We start from the raw sequence: 13413 nt of genomic DNA, 5'->3' as shown, positions 1-13413 counted from the left end.
AGAATGGAATCATGGGGGAATAGATTGATGTCCCCTTTCCAATGGTAATTGCAGTAGTGATTTTATTTTATTGGTTCCAGAGTTGGAAAAGGGTCAGGGAGGCAGTATAGTGAAGCAAGAAAACTGGGAGTCAAAGTGCTTGGTCTCCATCTCCCTCTTCACTTGTTTACCTTGGGTCCTTACTTTGAGGTCCATTTCAGCTTTTGCCTTCTCTAAGATGCCAGCCTAACTTCTCTCTCCTTCTCCCCTTTCTCCCTGAAGCTTGATAATAGCTTTCCCTTCTTCCCTTCTAGGGATTTTTGTTCTGTAAATCTCAAAGGACTTAATTTGCCCAAGTGACTTGTGTTTCCACATTTTATATTCCATTTCTCTGAATGGATGGATTTCCTCCTTACAGCTATTCCTATGAGGACAAGGACTGTCATATCCTTTGTATGTCTCCCAGTGCCTAGCAGAGTGTTCAGGTTGGGAATAATATAAGTTTACTTTATTTACTGTATTATATTTTTAAGTGGGACAGCTAGAGTACTGGTCCTAGAATTATTAAGACTCATCTTTCTGAGTTCAAATTTGACCTTAGACATTACTTACTAACTGTAACTCTGGGCAAGTCACTTAACCCCGTTTGCCTCAGTTTCCACTTGTGTAACATGAGCTTGAGAAAAGTGGCAAATCACTCCAGTATCTTTGCCAAGAATGGGGTCACAAAGGGTCAGAGATAACTGAAGAACAAAAACAAACATTAAATATGTTTATGGCGTTAGTGAGTGGAGGGAGGACAACGCCATTGAAATCATGAGTCCTTGAAGGAAAGATTTGTTTGTGCCTCATTTTCCTCAGGAGGAATTTAGTAATTTTTACTTTGGACTTAAATATCATGATTTGAATAACAAAACTTTCTCAATGAATTTCAGTTGCATTTCATGGTAGAAAATCCTAGGTTTGAATCCTTATTTTTTCTATATATGACTTTGGAGAAATCCTCCAAATCCAAAGGGATAATATAACCCTACCCTAAAATTTTTTTCATAAAAATCAAGTGAAATTATTTATGAATATTTCATAAACCAGAAGCATTTTATGGATATCAGCTTTCTTTAATATTATTATTATTTCCATTAGCAATAAAGAGACTGATAGTGGAAACTAACACAGGAAAAAAAGTCATCAAAAGTAGTAACAGCATAAAAAGAATTACATGAGAGTTCATTAGGTGGTTGAATCCTTCTGTAAAAACATCATGTATTTGAGGGACAGATGTCAGAGTAAATCTCTGCTCAAATCATTGATCACCACTCAAAGAAAATCCTTTTATGATTTCTATTGGTAATGACCTGGTTCAAAACAATTACACAAATCTATTTATGATGATTTTTTTGTTGTTGATGATTTTCATTGCTTGAGTTCATGTCAGAGAGGGTCTTTTGATTCAATTACATTGCTATATCTTGCCTATTTTGGGGGAGAGGTAGGCAGACATTTTTTTTTTCAAATTTTCTTTATTTTATTTTGAACTTAAGAAATAAAATAAGCATTTCCATAACTAGAGAAAAATGTCTGTCCATGAAACTTTTCCATCTATAAGTAAATATTCTTTAGTTACAAACAAATAATCCAGAGACATACACTTGTCATCAGCTGAACTGCTGTCAGTGAAGTGATGTTTGCTTGTTCCAAAAGTCATTCTGTATGTTTTTGACCTAGTTATCTTGAGCTCTAAGGATGTCTGTCAATCATCTTCTTCATTTTTTTGTGAGCAATGTTCGTCTTGCACGTATACCTATGCATATATACACATACAACCTTTCAACTTAAAATATACAACCTTCCAACTTAAAATATTATACATATATATGTATATGCCTAATATAATATATATATGTTTATGCATATACATACATATACGTTAACTCATTAAATATACATTAAATTGGAAGAAAATTTCTTTAGTAGCACAAAAAGATTCCAATTGAATATAAACTCATTGTGGGCTAGTCCTTCCATTTTTAATGTTGCATTCCCAACATCTACACCCCTGCTTGGTGATGTTCAGAGAGCAAATCCCTTTTAAATGCTTGTGAGATCATTAATTGAATAATAATAATAATAATTGATAATCCAGTCTACCTTTGAACACTTTACAGTGATGGAGTATACAATGTTCTCCCATTCCATTGCTAGGCAGGGGTCATATTGGAAAAATCTCTTATTGAGTTAAAATTAGCCTCCCTGTAACTTCTATCTATTATTCCATATTACCTGAATATAATTAAAATGCTTTGGATAAAAATACTCACACCTGATCACATTTCTGGAACTGGCAAATCTTCTTAAGGTATTAAAAAACTGGTAAGAGTCAACATTTTGTTCTAATCATTCTGTTAATGCAGCTTTGGTGGAACTTGTGAACAGAAGCCTTCCTTGCCTGATCCGGCCCGGTCACTGAGAACATAGATCACGCTCCACCGCTCACCACTAACGTGTTCTGATAATAACCAGTTCAGGCACACTTAGCCTGGCTGCAGTTTCAGTTCCAATTCAGGTTGTAATTGGGTTTAATTGACTTGACACACGTTATGACCCTAATGGTTAAATCTCTAACAATTGCTAATAAGAACTAGGTGGCATTTGAACAGGACAGAAGGATAAAAGCCTGGAGGATGTAAAGAATAGCAACCAACAGGTAGAACACAGCTAACTTTTCTTGTTCTAGTGCTCAAAGCTTCTATGGGAATTCAGAAGACATGGGAAGGTAAGGAAATAAGCACTGGGCTAATTGTTTGTTTGTTTGTTTGTTTGTTTTTTTTTTTTTTTTTTTTTTACAAATATCTCATTTGATCTTTATAGTAATATTTGGGGAGGTGGGGATTATCACTTGGTAAGATGGTTCCATTCAGTTATGCTATATCAGTTCTACAATTCAATCAATGATCCAACAAGCATTTTAAAGGGGTTTGCTATCTGAACATCATCAGGCAGGATGTTGGATGCTGGGAATGCAAGATTAAAAAGGAAAGCACTAGCCCTCAATGAGTTTATATTCAAATAGAGTTTTGCTTTTCTTGTGGTATTATAGAAGTTTGCTTTCAACTTTAATATAAGGTAACATATATGTATAATATATGGGATATGTGTTATTTTTATACCTATTTTACAGATAAGGAAACTGAGGCAAACAGGTTAAGTGATGACCCAAGTCACACAGCTAGTAAATATCTGAAGCCAAATTGGACTTTTGGTCTTTTTGACTCCAAGCCCAGCACTCCGTCTTGCAGTTGCCTTTTTAGAAATGGAGGAGAAATGCTTCATACCCTGTCAGAAATGATTGATGGGCTATTTTGTTTGGCTTCACAGGGTTCTGTTTTGTTTTGTTACAAGGGAGGTACTTCTGTGGAGACATTTATTGGGAACTCACATGGATGTAACTAAACTCTAAGTTAAACATTTAAAAAAATGAAATTAGATGATGATTTGACTTGAAGTTGAGAGTTCTGGATTCTTATCTTATATCACAGGCAGAGGTGGAAGAGACTTGGAGGCCAGCAAATCCAAGCCTCTCATCCCTCTGAATCTAATTTGATTTTAATTGCAGACATCTATTTTCCTTGCTGAAAAGAAAGAAGAACAGAACTCTTGTAGCAAATAGGCATAGCCAAGCCAAATAAACTCTCCCATACTTCATCGTCTCCCACCTGGCTGCTCAAAATTGCTTGAATTTCTTGCATATTAGGAAGGCGTCAAAATGGAACTTCAGTCATTATTTGCTACTTGTTTTACCTTATTTTAGTTATTAACTTCCAGGCATAATGGATTTGTTATTTAGAAAGTCAAACATTCAGCACTACAGCAGGAAAATCTATGCTTGAGACAGCAAAACAACACCCAAGTCTATAAACACAGAACAAATGACAAAAAAAGCAAAGCAAAACAAACCCAACCCTCGATTCTCCTTTGTCCAGCCATAGGAGTCCACTTGGACAAGTCGAGATGAGTCACTGCAGCTGTGCCTGCCTCCCACCTGCCTTCACGATGACCTTTCATTCCATCCCTTCTGGGAATTCCATTTGTTTTCGGGTTCAATGCTGAAACCAAGAGGATCCTAACCCATGGAAATCTCTGAAAAAGGATCAGAAAGAGCCTCAGACTGTCAACCAATCCTCAGTCTTCTCTGGGACACACCAAAGTCTTTCTCAAAGTTGTACAGTTTGGTCTATGATTTCAATCAAATTGATTTCTCCCCTATCCAAAGTATTCCCAGCTGTTTTCCAAAAAAGTTTGATGATAATATGTGTTTGTAAATACTAAGAAAATAGATGAAATGTTCATTAAACAAGAATGAAATTTATAATTTGATATAAATTGTGTGCTGTAGAACGTGTGGGATGCTTTTGGAATAGTACCTAAAATGATCACTAGTGCTTGGCAAGTTAAGTGTTGTAACAGCTGCCCAAATAACAATGAGTCCATCTTAAGAATCAAATAATGTTATTCTTTTGTTCGTTAAAAGAGGCAGACCAAAAGTGTTTTTTACAGAAAGCCTGAATTAGGATTAGTGAGTAGGATATCTGAGAGGTATCTCAAACTTTGTGGGTCCTAAACAGAATTTATTGCATCTTCTCCAAACCTTCTTTTCTCTCCCACTTCCCCTTTTCTATTCAGACTATTACTATTTTTTTTCAGTTAAGTTCAAAATGTTAAGGTTACAATTGATTTTTCTTCTCCCTATCCAATCAGTTGCCAAGTCTTATTGTTTTTCACATCTCTGTCATTCATCGACTCTCCATTTATACAGCAACCACTCTACATCAGGTATCCATCGTCCCTGGTCTGGAATATTTGCAATGCCCTCGTAATTTATCTCCCTGGTTCTCATAATTTATCTCCCTGCTTCCAGGATCTAAACATCTCTATCTAGCTATCTTCTACACATGGTACCATATTGGTATTTGTAAACCATAAGTCTGATCATTTTGCTCCATTTTTCAATAGGACATGAGGGGCTACCTCTTACCTCTGGGACAAAATGAAAATTCCTTTCTTAGATATTCAATGTCCTTCACAACCTGGCTCAAGCTTTCCTTTCCTAGTTCGTTGAACATTACCTCCCTCATGTACTCCCTGTGCCAGCCAAATGATATCCATCTCCCACGGTCTTGCATTTGCTCAAGTGGACCTCCATGTCTTCACAACATTTCCTCCTCCTGCTTCACAAAATTCCTCCGATGTCCAGATCAGATCAGGAGCTCTAGGGGAGTTCATCCTGATTTCTTATCATTTCCTTTTGCCTTTCTTCTCCCAAATTATTTGTCCTTAATTTTGTACATTTGATATTTACAGATATTTATATCTGGGTTAATGTTATTTCCCCCCCCCCCACACACACACACAACATTTAAGTTCCTAGAGAGTAGCAGTTGTTTAGTTTTTGTCTTCCTATCTTCAGTGCCTCACACAAAGGCAGGCACCTCATAGATGCTTATTAAATACTTGTGGGATTCATGAATTAATTGTCTCTATATAGAGATGTTCAATAATTCACCATTAATATAGCATCACTTTGATTTATTTTCATAATGGTGCTGAATTCTTTCTAAATCATCCATCCATTTTCATCCATTTCCCATTTGACCCACAAGCTGTACTTCCAAAACAGTGCGCCAAGATAAACATGTGGGTGCTCTATGACTAAGGGAATAGTTATAGGGAATTTTATTTGACCAAAGAGCCCTTAAAAATCATTACTGTATTTTAAGTATATCTTCCCTCTTCCTCCCTTAATTCTGTCTTTTGGGAAATCCTCAAGAGTTCAGTTGGCTTTCCCTGAAAGGTATCTGGAAAAACCTCTAAGACACAGAGGACTCTGGCTTTGCTTTTCACTTACTCCTCAGAATTGTAGACTACTAGAGATGAAAGGGATGCTTGGAGATCACTTTTGTTAAGTGTGATTTTATGATTCAGGAGAATGAGGCTTGTATGATGGATACCTGGTGATGGGAAGAAGTGGGGCTGGATCCCACATCCCTAATTCCCAGATTGTTGCTCCCATCACCTAGAGCAACCTGAGAAACTCTTGACTAAATGTTCATTTGGTTTCATTTCTGCCGTAGCCTGAGGAGGCAAAAGGAAACTGGGAAAACGAGCAGGCTGATTGACAAAAGTAATTTACCATGAGTCTAATTGTCAAGCAATCTTGGGAGAGATCAAAAGGAGAAAAAAAGCATAGTCAAGATTCCTCCAATGTAAATGGATCTCAAATATGGCAAATATGTTTCCTAAATTTCAAGTTCTGCCGTAGTAGCCCACGCAAATCTTATATTTGGAGGAAGTTCCAGAGTATAATCCTTGGAACATTTCTCTCTTGATTCATTGAGTTAGTGAGTTGCACCAAAACTGTTATTTTACTGGTTTATTAACTCCTAGTAGGGTAGCTAAGTACTACTTTGGATAGAACCAGACCTTGAGTCAGGAAGACTCATCTTCCTGAATTCAAATACGGCCTCTGGGAAAAATCACTTAAACGTGTTTGCCTCAACTTCCTCATCTGTAAAATGAGCTGGGGATGAAAATGGCAAATTATTCTAGTACCTTTTCCAAGAAAACCCCCATGGGGGTCACAGAATCAGACAAGAATGAAATAACTGAACAACCACCACCAAACTCTTGGTAAGGGATCTCCTAATGTTGCTGAAGACTTGCCTAGAGCAGTGGGGTAAAACCCAAACATTAAACTCATTCATCTGTATCTCTGTGGATTTCTGTGGGCTATATATTAGATTGGTTTTCAAATATGGGAGGAATTCAGGGAAATGTAGGGAGATCTGTATGCATTGATACACAGCAGAAGCAAAAGAACGTACCTCCAGTAGCTACCATATTGCAACTGAAAAGTTCATGAAAATCAATTTGAATTCTGAGTAAGATGAAAAACAAAGATGTACTGTAATTGTTTTTGTTGTTGTTGTTTGTTTTTGTTTGTTTGTTTTTTTATCCAAGTCCAGGGAGCTTCGAATTACAGACCAGTTAGTCCAAGCCACTAATATAATCCATACTGTCAGTTAATTCCCTACCTAAAGTGGAATCCCCCTGGATGATATGAGTGATATCAGTCCTTTGTTTTAGTGATTGAGGGTCTTGGGTGCCGGGACCCTGAGGGATCAGTTATACATGCAGAGGTTCTGGGATAGAAGGCTGATTTTAGTTTGGGTTTTAGCAAGATCCAAGATGTGATATCCACGGAGGGTGGGGTGTGTGTGGACAGGGAGACTCAGGTCAAGCACAACCCAGGAACTGGGATGGAGGAAGAAGCATTTGTGACTAGTGATGCTGTGCAGTGGGATAGACCAAGACTTGAAAAGAGCATCCTGGGAAAGAGCAGAGTAGTCTCTGCAGAGGCAGCATCAACAGCTGCCCTGAGGCAAGCCCCATTCATCTATCCTTTCTCAGACTATTCTCTCTTATCCAGACCCTGCTAATGGTTACAGACAAACTCTGGGAGGATCTCTATTCTGATAAAACAGAACACATGACTTTTTAGAGCTGAAGGGATGCTTATTTCTTTTTCTCTGTGTCATTGAAAAAAAAAAAACTTTGCATTACTGAATTAAAAAATTAAACAGCATCTAGAAAAGTGATTGCATCTTTATGCTTATAATAATACCTTGGTAGACAAATGTATTATTATAAGCATAAAGATATTACACTTGGATTCTTATCATTTTTACCTTAGTCTGGTTGTCCCCTGGAGGGAAGTCATTATCATTTGACAAACTACTGATTTGTCAGTTTTGCCAAGAATTAACCTTAGTTTACAATACACTTTTTTTCCCCCCTGGTTTGGGATCTGCAGCAGTTAGGTGAGTTTGAGGCAAAAAGTCAGAAAGATCTGAGTTCAAATTCAGCTTCAGATCCTTAGTTGCCTGATACTGAACAAGTCACTGTCAGTTTTAATTTTCTTAAATGTAAAATGGAGATTGTGTAACCACACCTATCTCTAGTTGTTAGGAAGAGCAAATAAAATTGGTAAAGTACTCAGCACAGTGTGTGACATGTAATGGTGCTATAATAATGATAGTGATAAGGATGGTTATAGTCTAAGTTATATATTAACCTATTATCATTATAATTATGATGCCTACAGAATATTTGGGTGTTAACTTCTCTTTCTCTTTCTTCCCCCTCCTCTTTCTCTTCTTCTTCTTTCTTTTCCTCCCTTTCATCTTCTTCCTCTTCTTCCCTCCTCCGCCTCCTCATCTCTTCCTCTCCTTCTCCTCTTCCCTCCTCCTCCACTTTTTTTTTTCTTCTTTTCACTTACATTAAACTTCTCTTGAGAGAGTGATCTGGAATGAGTCAAAATGAACAAGATGCCCAGGCAGATGCTTTCTGTCAATAGGTTGTTCCCCAGATCTAAGATCTTGACTGCTGCCAGTTCTTACATCATTAAGATGAGATAATATAGGGGAAAGTTGGGAGGTGGAGGCAGAGAAAAGGAAACCCCCTCAAGCCCTTTGCACCCAAATCATGTAAACCAAGTCCTTTGCTTTTGAACTTCTAAGGTGCAGCTTGAAGCTTGTTGGAAAGACAAGATGCAGAGCAGATATGAAGTCGACTATTTTACCTTTTCTCTCTCTCCTGCTCCTGAATACTGAGATAGGGAGTTAAGAACTGGAATCTAACTGATTCTGATCATCAAGTATGAGGATCTTGATCCTGAAGATACAAAAGATCTTGAGAATAGAGGAAGTCAATGAGCTGGTGCCCAAGTTGGCAAATAAAACAAAAACCATAAGATTGACAGAAGTTGCTTAATTCTGTAAACCAATGGGAAAATCAAAAGAAGCAATGGAGGCTTTCTTTTCTGTTGTCTTTTTCTTCCTTATTCTTTCTCTCTCTTTTTCTTCCTTCCTTCCCTCCCTTCCCCGTTTCTCCCTCTCTCTCTCCCCCCTCTCTCTTTCTTCCTTCCTTCCTTCCTTCTTTCCTTCCTTCCTTCCTTCCTTCCTTCCTTCCTTCCTTTCTTTCTTTTTTTTCTCTCCCTTCCTTCCTTCCTTCCTTCCTTCCTTCCTTCCTTCCTTCCTTCCTTCCTTCCTTCCTTCCTTCCTTCCTTCCTTCCTTCCTTCCTTCCTTCCTTCCTTCCTTCCTTCCTTCCTTCCTTCCTTCCTCCCTCCTTCCCTCCTTCCCTCCCTCCCCTCCCATTTTGTTTTTTTCTTGCTCAAAATGACTAATATAGAAACATTTTACACAATTGCACATGTATAAGCTATATTAGCTATATTAGCTTGCCTATTATCTCAGAAAGGTAAAGAGAAGTGATTAGTGAGACAAAAATGAAATTGGAACTCAAAATTTAAAAAAATCTTAAAAATTTTTGCATGTTATTAAGGAAAAATAGTATTCAAAAAAGAATCAATGGGGCAAAAAATAGAAGAATAGGGAATAGAAATAAATATTTTATTTTAAGTCAGAAGAGCTGAATTGAATTTGAACCTGTGTTCTACCACTCACCATCTGTTAGAACTCAGAAAATTACTTCAACTCTTTGGATCTCCATTTTCTCTAATATAAAATGAGTATGTTGGAATTGGAGACTTCTAAAGTCTCTTCTAACTCTAAATCTGCTATTCCAAAAGAAAAAAAGGTTCTATTGGTAGCTCTGTTTTTACCTCCAGTAAAATTGATACCTCCAGAATATCTTTTTTTCATTCTTTGTCCAACTTATTGAACTGGTGCTGTGGTGAAAAAAAAACTCAGAAATTCATAAAACAACCATAGGACTGAGGTATTGTTGTTGTTAACAGGTATTTATAAACATCAGGCATTTTTTGGTAAAGAGCTGATTTCTACAGTTGCTGACTAACCACATAATCTGGGCATTTTTGAGTTTCATTAAGTGTTAGGTTGTTACTAAGTGCTAAGTCGGTACTTAACAATTCTCTAGCTCAGAGTTCACATTTTTAATTCAAACAAGCAAATTCATTGGTTGGCAGTACCCACAAGCCCATTCTCTGGGAGGATAAAAAGAGGCAACATTGAGTCTGAAGAGCAGTCTAGATTGGGCAGTCTGGATTGAGTCAAAGAGAAGACGTCCAGTGGATTCACAAATCCAGCAATCCCACACTTTTGGAGGGGGAGGCTCCAGAAGCCTCCCAAGAAACCTGCTCACAGAGGAAAAGATTATACAGAAAAGAAACCTCCTCCCAGAGAAGGATTATAATTTAGAGAGGACAGGACATTACAATTAAGGAATAATAATCTCTGGTACTGTCATGCATGTTTTCATAAAGAATGGTCCCCACCTAGAATTGTTAGTGATTGTCCTTTACGATTTAATGGGATCAAAATGACATTGATCACTGTGTTGGGGTCAAGATACAGTGCATCCACCTGTGGCTGATAAGATCCATTGCCTTTGGCGTTTGCTCTGGTAATGAACAATAATCTGCCATTCTGCCATTTTTAATCACTGATCTTAGTTCTCTTCCCTGGGACAAACAGAGGAAGTGCAAAACCTCTTCCTTGTGACAACGCACTAGAGATTTAAGAACAAAATTCTGTCTCCCCACAATCCTCTGCTCTCCAAATTAAACCTTTTTATTCCCTACTATATGGATAGCATAGTTTCTAATCCCTTCACCACCATTCTTAGCCTCTGATAGACACATTCTTGTTTGCCAACATCCATGCAAAACCATGGTGATCATAAGAAGAGCCATCTCCACCCCAGATGTTCAGGTGAGTTAATATTGTTCATTATAAGAGCTGGGCCCAAATTACCTGGCCCAGGTAATGAATGCCCTGGAGATCTTTGGGTGGATTTTGGATGATCAGAACATATGAGGTGGGGCAGAGAGCAAGGAAGGGACTAGATATTTTGAGCTTTCTCATCTAACTCCAAAAGGCTTCTGAATGATAATCCAGAGTTTTAAAAACTAGAATTAAGACAAGCACTTTGTTCTAAAAAAAAAAAAAAAAGATTTATAACAATTCAGCAACTTTTAGAATCTTTAAGATTTTTTCCAATTGGAAAATGCTGTGATATTCAGAAAGGACAGAGATTATTAACAAAGGGAAGAAGAAGTTCATCTAGTCCAATCTTGTCATTTTTTAATTGGGAAAACTAAAGAAGAGAGAGAAGTGACTCCAGGGACAGCCAGCTAATAAATATCTAAAGTGGAAATACTTCTAGTTTCAGCTCCACCACTCTATCCATGTCATGCTGTCTCTCCTAAGGAGAAAGAGGAGATGATTAAGCCCTATCCATTTTTAAAAGTGCTATTAAAATTAAATAATTAACACCATTATAATGATCTCTCAAGTTTCTTCCGGAATTAAGGAAGAAGTGCCAGAAACATTGAAAGGTCCACCTTTCCACTCACTAGAGGGCAGTAATGTCCATCCACAAGACGGTCACAGAGAAGTTGATTTAAATCAACCTTATCTGGCAGAAGTGTGAAGAATTAAATGACACAGTGACAAGTTTGAGGTTGTTATTTATAAGTAAGAGAAAGGAATCAGAGCTATAGAACAAATCCTAAACTTACAAGTAGCCAAATGCACTGGTGCCTCCATTAATAAAATTCCTAGATTTTGTATATGAAGCCATTCATGTGAAAGAAAAACAAAAGAACAGAATCATTATTAACTTGTGCAATCATGCAATGGAGGGAGGGTTTCCTCATCTATATCCCCAGCTACCTGTGGCTCCTTCCTCTTCCTCTATCATTGAGGGGATCCTCAAGGGAGGGATGGAGAGTATAGGAAGCAGAGATCTTATCTCCATCTGTTATACCATACTCCTCTAGCCTCTAAAGTTGGCCTCCCCCACAGTTCCATGTCCTTTTCTTCCTCTCTTGAGAAGTTATCTCTTTCATTACCACTAGCACTCAATGAGTGTGCTCTTCAGTCTCCTCACCCACTTCCCCCATCACCCCAGGAAAGAGCTGTGGCCGATAAACAGCCTTTTATACTCATTGGCTCGACTGACTGACTCATTAGAAATTCAGAGAAAGGAATTCATACCGAAGTATTAGCTAGAACAGGCCTTTGGGGCTCCAGTTGTAAAAGGAAAGCCCTTCCCTTAAGTTCTGAGAATTGCAGCCCATCAAGAAAGAAGTTGGGAAAAGAGAGAGAATACTTTGGGGGAGACCATAAAAACAAACTAGGTCCAATTGATTCTTCTTGAAGAGAAAGATAATTTAGTCATTTGATTGTAGTTGTGGAGAGGGGGATTATGTGTGTATCTGGGAAGTGGGTTTGAAAGGTATAATGAGGGCCCCCCGTGTATAACCACAGGGGAATGGGGACGTAATTCAGCTCATGGCCAGGGGAGGAAATGATAACCATGTGGTTAGAATAGAGGTTTATCAAAATGGCAGATGATCTTGACTTTAAGTTGGGGGATGCTGGAGCCTCAGATATCTTTCTCATGCTATATTCTGCCTTGCCCAACAATGCTTCAATGTTCAGACGGCTGAGATATTCACTTCCTGAAATGGAAAACATGGTCATGAAGAAGCTCTTGTCATAAGTATCATTATCTCTTCTGGGAAGAAATATAAAGCTATCTGCCCTTTTTATGGATGTATCCTCTAGTAAGAGACATTCTAGCTGAGGAAGTACCCACATTTGGCTGAAGGTGACTTCAGAAGTGTGCTTTTGTGGAGAAGAGGTACAGATAGATAATTGTCAGCCATGACAGAGGAGGCTGCTATCCCAATGAAAGCCATGGAAAAGCAATTAGCATCCTAGAGGGAAATGTTTCAGTTTTAGTTGGGGGCCTGAAGAAACTTTCTGCTCCACCCCTAGCCCATCTTTGGCCCCATCGTCCACACCTTGACTTCATATCTTCTCTATTCCTTTGATGTTTTATTTTGTTTGCTTTCTTCCTCTTAGCCCTGATAGCCATCTACCTCTCTCCCACTTAGCCTAGTTTCCTATCTCCCCAACTCTGTGAAAAAGAAAGGAGCAAGACCTTGGTAAAACAAACATTTCTTTCTCTTCCTCAATGCATGCTATAAAGTCCTCATGGGAACAAGTGACACTGAATGGGATTTCTTGAAATTGAGGATTTTTTTCCTTTTATTATTATTATTATTATTTTATTATTTATTATTATATTATTTATTCTTATTATTTATTATTCAGTAGCTAAGTTGTAGATTCTGGATTCTGACAAAAACCCTTTCTCCCCTTTTCTTTCCTATCCTTCCTTACCTTGTCCCTGGTTCCCTATATCTCACTAATATTGCTTCCTTCTGTAACAGGGGATAAGATTCCTTCCCCTTATCTACCTATATCTTTTCCAAATCTTTGTAGAAAGAGAAGGGGTTGGGGGGCCCTTTCTTTCTCAGGTCCCCTCCTTCCTTCCAGTTTTCTTCCTGACACATTTGTTAAAAATCAAATATGAACAAGCTGCAATTA

The sequence above is a fragment of the Sminthopsis crassicaudata genome, chromosome 3 (genome assembly GCF_048593235.1).
Source record: "Sminthopsis crassicaudata isolate SCR6 chromosome 3, ASM4859323v1, whole genome shotgun sequence".
Lineage (NCBI taxonomy): Eukaryota > Metazoa > Chordata > Mammalia > Dasyuromorphia > Dasyuridae > Sminthopsis > Sminthopsis crassicaudata.
This window is presented reverse-complemented; position numbering follows the sequence as displayed.